Source organism: Medicago sativa, chromosome 3 (genome assembly GCF_051527215.1).
Source record: "Medicago sativa cultivar Bolivia chromosome 3, Bolivia_mono, whole genome shotgun sequence".
Lineage (NCBI taxonomy): Eukaryota > Viridiplantae > Streptophyta > Magnoliopsida > Fabales > Fabaceae > Medicago > Medicago sativa.
In genome coordinates, this window is record NC_140751.1 from 50,737,295 (window position 1) to 50,745,969 (window position 8,675).

At 35.8% G+C, this 8,675-nt stretch overlaps 1 non-coding gene across 1 annotated transcript; it reads left to right on the forward strand.

Moving 5' to 3' along the window:
- The first annotated feature begins 7,912 nt into the window (after positions 1–7,912).
- Positions 7,913–8,019, forward strand: LOC146938069 (small nucleolar RNA R71). Its single transcript, XR_015033668.1, has one exon. It is a non-coding gene; the product is annotated as a small nucleolar RNA R71 (small nucleolar RNA).
- Positions 8,020–8,675: the final 656 nt, after the last annotated feature.

Here is an 8,675-nt window from a genome sequence, read left to right on the forward strand (position 1 = left end):
AACTACTACAAAATCAGCCGAGATGTATATCCCTTATATCTTAACAGGTATGTCCTCAACAAATCCAACTAGTTTTATAGTAGAAAGATCAGCTAACTTCAAGACCAACTCGGTAGGTTTCAATTCTCTTATCCCTATCCTCTTAAAGAGGGACAAAGGTAACAAGCTAACACTAGCCCCTAAGTCGCACAAGGCTTTATCAATTGTCTCACTCCCAATCATACAAGGGATGGCAAAACTGCCTAGATCTCGAAGCTTGGTAGGTGGCTTCTTAATGATTGCACTACTTTCCCTAGTCAAAGTTATTGTCTCATTATGCTATATAGTCTTTTTCTTTGAAAAAATTTCCTTTAAAAACTTAGCATATAGAGGCATCAGAGATAAAGCTTCCGCAAAGGGAATTTTAATGCAAATCTTCTTAAGTATGTTGAAAAATTTATTAAATTGAGCCTCCAAGATAAGCTTAGCAAGCCTTAATGGGGAAGGAACTTTGGTCTCATCAAGCGGTTTCTTACTTTCTATCATAGTTTTCTCACCTAAAATTTTAACACTCTTTCCCTTAATGTCTTTAGCCTTAGCAATAGTCTCTCCTAACTTACTACCCCCAAAAGAATTAGCATTAACATGGGCTTTGGGGTTGGCTTCGGTCTGACCAGGAAAGACTCCCGGTGTTTGAGAAGAGGTGGCTGTAACACCCCTATTTTACATAAACTAAATATTACCTATCTATATAGATATTTACCTTATAAATCAATGACTATTATTTTCAATTCATGTGTATTTGCTACGGTGTAGTTATATTTACATATTTATTTGAGTTAGTGATTATTGTTAAGTGCTAGTGCTATATTTATTTATTTTATTATTATAATTATTCTCTAGTTATGATAATATTTAAGGTATAAATTGGGTACAATTGTGTTTGCGTAAACTTTAGTAAAGGAGGCGGTGCCAAGAGCTATAATAAGAGCATAGTGGGCTTTATTTCATTAATAGGAATCAGACTAAATTGGATTAAAATCCCTAAATTCATCGTGGGAGGCTATGGTACGGGCATGACTTCAAACTAGACAGAAGGAACAGATCATAGTGCATGAGCGACGGTAGCACAACTGTTTAGGCAACTTCCTTCCCTTTTCTTTTTAAATTCAATCGGAATTGAATGAAACCAGTGCCAAAATAATCGTGAGTGAATTCTGTGATTTGGGATGGAAGACGTACGTTTTTGGAGAAAAGAGGAGAGAAAGAAGAGAAGTCAGAGAGAACCCTAAGAACGAAGAACGCGGTTGTTGGATTTCAGAAAGATAATCTAAGGTAAGGGTGAGACTAACTCTCATTATTAACAAGTTTTGATTCATAGGAAGTGGTCAATTGTTGTAGGTTTAAGGGATTGGGATTAGGTCAAAAATCATTAAAAGTGGAAGAATTAAGTGAACTTTGATGTAATTTGATGTAGAAAGATGTTAATTAGTCATAGAAAACGTTTAGATGTTGATTTATAATGAATTTGGGGCCTGGGTAGTGAGAATTGGATGACTGAGATGTGTTGCAGAGCTGCGACAGAACCCTGTTCTGTCATCGCTCGCAACTGCGAGCGTTCCCACTCGCAACTGCGAGCAACCCCGTTGAGCTCGCCATTGCGAGTAGCTTTCCTCGCAACTGCGAGTAACCCCTTAGCTCGCAACTGCGAGCAATGCTGTGCGCCATTGCGAGTTCCCCTGTTGAGCTCGCCATTGCGAGGTGTATAGCTCGCCATTGCGAGCTAGTGCAGTACAGACCTGCTGTTTCGCAAATTCTTGCGCTTTTGACTGGTTTATAGGATGGGATAGGTTCTGATGTATAAATGAAAGATGTTGTTGATTTAATTGTCGTTCCAGTAAGTGCTGTTTTGATAGGATAAATCCTTGTGAATGTATACGTTAATGAATATGATGCTATATGGTGTTGTTCGTGATTTGATACTTATATGAATGTGTATGTAGATGAATATGTTGCTATAAGATGCTATTCAGGAGTTAATATTTATATGAATGTATCTGTTGATAATTATGTTATCCTTCCAGTGGTCTTAGTTTGATGTAAAAATATCTTGTGGGTGATTTAATGAGAAATTACGAAGATGTATGATTAAATTATGTTACTGAATATGATGTTGGTATGAACTTATACATGTTGAAGAATTATATAATTACGATGTGAAGTTGTTGAATGTTGTCGTTGTATTAAATCGTTGGCGTTGCATTGAGTTGAGTTGTTGCATTTAGAGTTGTGTCGTTGCATAGTCAGTGATGGGGGCTTAATGCCTGACAGGTTCTTTATGACCTTAGCGATGGGGGCTTAATGCCTGACAGGTTCTTTATGACCTTAGCGATGGGGGCTTAATGCCCGACAGGTCCAAACATGACCTTAGCGAAGGGGGCTTAATGCCCTGGTGGTACCACATGCATGTTGATGTTGTCTAAGTTGTTGTTGATGTTGTTGTTGCATTGTAGAGTTGTCGTAACTCAAAATAAGTGATGAATATTGTGATGACGTTGCTGCCTTGTTGTTATTGTTGTCCCAATAATTATAATGATGTAAATGAAGTGAATTAAGATGAATATGCCACCTTTGAATAACTATGAAGTTGTGGATTACTTAACCTTGTTAAATAATGATTAAATGATGATATTAATGTTAGATATATGCTGTTGATTATCTTTTATGAATTATTATTTGTTTTCAATGAATGTGAAATCTCACCCCTTCTGCGTATATGTTGCCTCGACCGTGGGTAATGTGCAGGTAATAAAGACTAGCTGTGTTCGTGAGTAGACTCCTCACATCGTGTCGTCTAGGATGCTCTGATACGTAACGGGATGGGGATGTCTGATGATTGTTTTTCCTTGTTACGTATTTTATTTAATAAATGTTGAACATTTTATGAAGACTATTTGAGATGTTAAGTTGTGGCCTTTTATGCCAAAGATTTTATGTGACGTTGCGAACTAAATTTCCGCTGCACTTGATTATTGAATTTTATAAAGACAGGTTGCTTAAATAAATAGTATTTCCTATTATTATATTTGTTGTTAAATGATATATTGATGTATGTGATGCTCCGTTATGTTGATAAACTCTGATAATTTTTATGAAATTTTTAAGTCGGGAAAACGGGGCGTTACAATTGGTATCAGAGCAGGTCGGTCCGTCCGGCCAAGTAGATGAGTCGTTGTGTCGTGTCGTCATGTTTTCTAGCTAGTAGTTATGTTTTATTTTGTGATCATGTTTAACTGACTAACTTGATGTGGTGTTTTAAGTTTTTATTCAGCTTGTGTGTGATTGTCGGGGCACTGTTGTTGTGCATATTTTGTTTTGTGCTATATGAAATTAGTGTGCGATTATTGTGAAAAGGATGTGCAGATGTGTTTGATGGTTTGATTTCCATGTCATTATATATTGTATCATCTTTATGAGTTTCAAGTTTGTGTTAGTAGAACTTAATTCACATTTAAAATTGGTTAAGATAGTTTGAATGACTAGTCGAAGACAATCATAACATGTGTTAGCTTTTGAATATGTGATTAATGTTGTTTAGCTTCTCATTTGTTTGAGAGTCTAAGCTCCGTAGTTTCTATTTCAAGCTGCTAGACTTCTAACTTTCTAACTGATAATTGGTATGAATTGTTGCTGCCTTCTATATATAGTGTTTGGAGTCGGTAGAGACTAGAGAGGGTATAGTTGTTTTGTATTATTTTGTTTCTTATTAGTTGCGGGTTTGTGTTGTCATTTGCTAGTGCCCGGAGTTTTTACCTTATTAGTTCTATTGTGTTATTTTGGTGCTCTTGATTGTCTAAGGTAATTTTGATCTGCTTTGTATTTAGAGTGTATCAAACAATAGTAATTGTTCTTTTGAATATTTTGTTTGCACACCTTATGTTTAGTTTAAACCTCTTTAATGCTATTATTTTTTTAAAAATTTAAATAAAAGAAGGGAGCCTCCTGTATATATCTTAGAAAAGTGACATACATAAATTAAATTCATTTACAATGTATTTTTCTTTTATAACTCCTACTATTAAGATATGCTTGTTTACATTCTAAAACAATTTAGTGCACATTCCAGCCTCTGTCAATTAAGAAGATACGAAAGTGTATTTTTATGAACACTATTCACTATTATTGTTATTTTTTCTATTTTTGTCTTGGTGGTGTTGCGTGAAGAATGAAGAAGCTTGATAAAGGTGCCGTTATAGGACTCTAACCACTTGAACAAAAAAAAAAAATTTCAATTCCCTCGTGTCATTTTTTTTACAACATCTGGTGCTAAGTAATATGATATGGTAGTTAGTATTAATTTTGCATGGTTAAGTTGTCTTCCCTGTGGTGTAACCTTGGAGTGTACGTGGATCCCTTTTGCCATTTATTTCAGTTTTGGTTTATTGTGACTCTGTCCTGCTGGTTTTAGTGTCTCTGGCTGAATTCTTGTTTCTTAGAGATAAGTGAAATGATCATATTTACTTAATAAATTCTAGAGGGTTAAATTTTAGCATTTAGCAATACCAATAAGCAGTGTACTCTTACATTTTAAGGCTTAAGGCGTGTTAGTGTTTCAAATCTTATCTAGACCAGGATGTTAATCTTTATAAGAATCATAAAAGTTTTATTTTATATATTTGAGAATGTTAAATTAGATGTTAGTTCGCTCATTGTTTTCTCAAATTTCGAGGACGAAATTTATTTAACGAGGGGAGAATTGTAACACCCCTATTTTACATAAACTAAATATTACCTATCTATATAGATATTTACCTTATAAATCAATGACTATTATTTTCAATTCATGTGTATTTGCTACGGTGTAGTTATATTTACATATTTATTTGAGTTAGTGATTATTGTTAAGTGCTAGTGCTATATTTATTTATTTTATTATTATAATTATTCTCTAGTTATGATAATATTTAAGGTATAAATTGGGTACAATTGTGTTTGCGTAAACTTTAGTAAAGGAGGCGGTGCCAAGAGCTATAATAAGAGCATAGTGGGCTTTATTTCATTAATAGGAATCAGACTAAATTGGATTAAAATCCCTAAATTCATCGTGGGAGGCTATGGTACGGGCATGACTTCAAACTAGACAGAAGGAACAGATCATAGTGCATGAGCGACGGTAGCACAACTGTTTAGGCAACTTCCTTCCCTTTTCTTTTTAAATTCAATCGGAATTGAATGAAACCAGTGCCAAAATAATCGTGAGTGAATTCTGTGATTTGGGATGGAAGACGTACGTTTTTGGAGAAAAGAGGAGAGAAAGAAGAGAAGTCAGAGAGAACCCTAAGAACGAAGAACGCGGTTGTTGGATTTCAGAAAGATAATCTAAGGTAAGGGTGAGACTAACTCTCATTATTAACAAGTTTTGATTCATAGGAAGTGGTCAATTGTTGTAGGTTTAAGGGATTGGGATTAGGTCAAAAATCATTAAAAGTGGAAGAATTAAGTGAACTTTGATGTAATTTGATGTAGAAAGATGTTAATTAGTCATAGAAAACGTTTAGATGTTGATTTATAATGAATTTGGGGCCTGGGTAGTGAGAATTGGATGACTGAGATGTGTTGCAGAGCTGCGACAGAACCCTGTTCTGTCATCGCTCGCAACTGCGAGCGTTCCCACTCGCAACTGCGAGCAACCCCGTTGAGCTCGCCATTGCGAGTAGCTTTCCTCGCAACTGCGAGTAACCCCTTAGCTTGCAACTGCGAGCAATGCTGTGCGCCATTGCGAGTTCCCCTGTTGAGCTCGCCATTGCGAGGTGTATAGCTCGCCATTGCGAGCTAGTGCAGTACAGACCTGCTGTTTCGCAAATTCTTGCGCTTTTGACTGGTTTATAGGATGGGATAGGTTCTGATGTATAAATGAAAGATGTTGTTGATTTAATTGTCGTTCCAGTAAGTGCTGTTTTGATAGGATAAATCCTTGTGAATGTATACGTTAATGAATATGATGCTATATGGTGTTGTTCGTGATTTGATACTTATATGAATGTGTATGTAGATGAATATGTTGCTATAAGATGTTATTCAGGAGTTAATATTTATATGAATGTATCTGTTGATAATTATGTTATCCTTCCAGTGGTCTTAGTTTGATGTAAAAATATCTTGTGGGTGATTTAATGAGAAATTACGAAGATGTATGATTAAATTATGTTACTGAATATGATGTTGGTATGAACTTATACATGTTGAAGAATTATATAATTACGATGTGAAGTTGTTGAATGTTGTCGTTGTATTAAATCGTTGGCGTTGCATTGAGTTGAGTTGTTGCATTTAGAGTTGTGTCGTTGCATAGTCAGTGATGGGGGCTTAATGCCTGACAGGTTCTTTATGACCTTAGCGATGGGGGCTTAATGCCTGACAGGTTCTTTATGACCTTAGCGATGGGGGCTTAATGCCCGACAGGTCCAAACATGACCTTAGCGAAGGGGGCTTAATGCCCTGGTGGTACCACATGCATGTTGATGTTGTCTAAGTTGTTGTTGATGTTGTTGTTGCATTGTAGAGTTGTCGTAACTCAAAATAAGTGATGAATATTGTGATGACGTTGCTGCCTTGTTGTTATTGTTGTCCCAATAATTATAATGATGTAAATGAAGTGAATTAAGATGAATATGCCACCTTTGAATAACTATGAAGTTGTGGATTACTTAACCTTGTTAAATAATGATTAAATGATGATATTAATGTTAGATATATGCTGTTGATTATCTTTTATGAATTATTATTTGTTTTCAATGAATGTGAAATCTCACCCCTTCTGCGTATATGTTGCCTCGACCGTGGGTAATGTGCAGGTAATAAAGACTAGCTGTGTTCGTGAGTAGACTCCTCACATCGTGTCGTCTAGGATGCTCTGATACGTAACGGGATGGGGGTGTCTGATGATTGTTTTTCCTTGTTACGTATTTTATTTAATAAATGTTGAACATTTTATGAAGACTATTTGAGATGTTAAGTTGTGGCCTTTTATGCCAAAGATTTTATGTGACGTTGCGAACTAAATTTCCGCTGCACTTGATTATTGAATTTTATAAAGACAGGTTGCTTAAATAAATAGTATTTCCTATTATTATATTTGTTGTTAAATGATATATTGATGTATGTGATGCTCCGTTATGTTGATAAACTCTGATAATTTTTATGAAATTTTTAAGTCGGGAAAACGGGGCGTTACAGTGGCCACTTGTTGGCCACTTAGGAGATTTGGGTCTCAAGCATTTTAGTGTGGGTAGCAACAGAGTCTACTTTGATAGTGAGTTTGGAAAGAGAATCATTCAGAAATCCTGTTTGGTTTTTGAGCTCTTGAAGCTGTTTAGATTGGTTCATGACATAGTTTTCCATTAAAATTTCCAAATTTGATTTCTGAGCGACTCTCTGGTTGTTTGCATAGCCAGGTGGTGCTACTTGTCCATAGGAATTTTGAGGGTTTATATAAAAGTTTTGGTTTTGCCTCATTCCTTGGTTGTATTGAGCATAGTTCATTTGCTCAACACCATTAATAGAACTACCTAGCTGGCAATCAACACCAATATGATCAAATATACCACAAATTTCACAAGGAGGGGATACAGGAGCAGATGTGACAGCATTAACATTTAATTTTTCAAACTTTTGGGTTAGTGCGTCAACTTTAGCAGCAAGATGATCACGGTTAGAGACTTCGTACATACCTGCCTCTTTTTCAGAGGGTGTAGAAGCAGTGATGGCTCTCTTGTTGGTCCATTAATAGTGGTTTTGAGCCATGTCTTCAATCAAAGCGTATGCTTCCGTATAGTTCTTGTTCATTAGAGCTCCACCTGCAGCTGCATCAACAGACATCTTAGTGGTATATGATAAGCCATTATAAAAAGTGTGGACTATGAGCCTCTTCTCTAAACCATGGTGGGGACAAATTCTAAGCATTTCTTTGAAACGCTCCCACGCATCATAAAGAGACTCCCCATCTTTTTGATTGAACCGTGTGATTTGGTCTCTTAGTTTAGCAGTTTTAGAGGGGGGCAGAATCGGGCAAGGAATGCTTGCCTCATTTGATCCCATGAAGTAATGGAACCAACTTCCAATGAATGGAACCAAGCACTAGCTCTATCCCTTAAGGAGAAAGGAGAGAGGTGCAGCCTTACGGCTTCTTGATTCTCTTTCAAGGTTCCGCTGATTCTTAGAAAAATTGAGATACCACGGGCTTTTAGGTCAAAATAGGCAGCTTGTCCATGAAGCAAAAGCAGCAAAAGTAGGTCTGGGAGGTAGCACGGCCGTGTGGCTGGTAGCACGGGCCGTGCCAAGCTTCTGACTTGGGGAAATCATATTTTTGTCTTCAATCTTCGTATTTTCAACCTGAATCCGCTCCAAATCGTCTTTCTTTTGCTCCAAGACTCAATATATCAAATATTCGTTCTTGTAATATGATAATATGCAATTGAAGTAAAATAGTTCTAAAAGGAAATAATATTTAAATAAAATAAACTTAAATCTAAATAAAACGGAATCAAATATTATATTAAAATAATTAATTATTGACTCATCAGAAAGATAAGGGATAAGATAAGAAAAGAGGATTGTTTTAGGAATAGTTCATAAAAAAGGGATAAAAATAATAGAAGAAACTTAGAATAAATATTGATTCTAATGATTTAAACTGT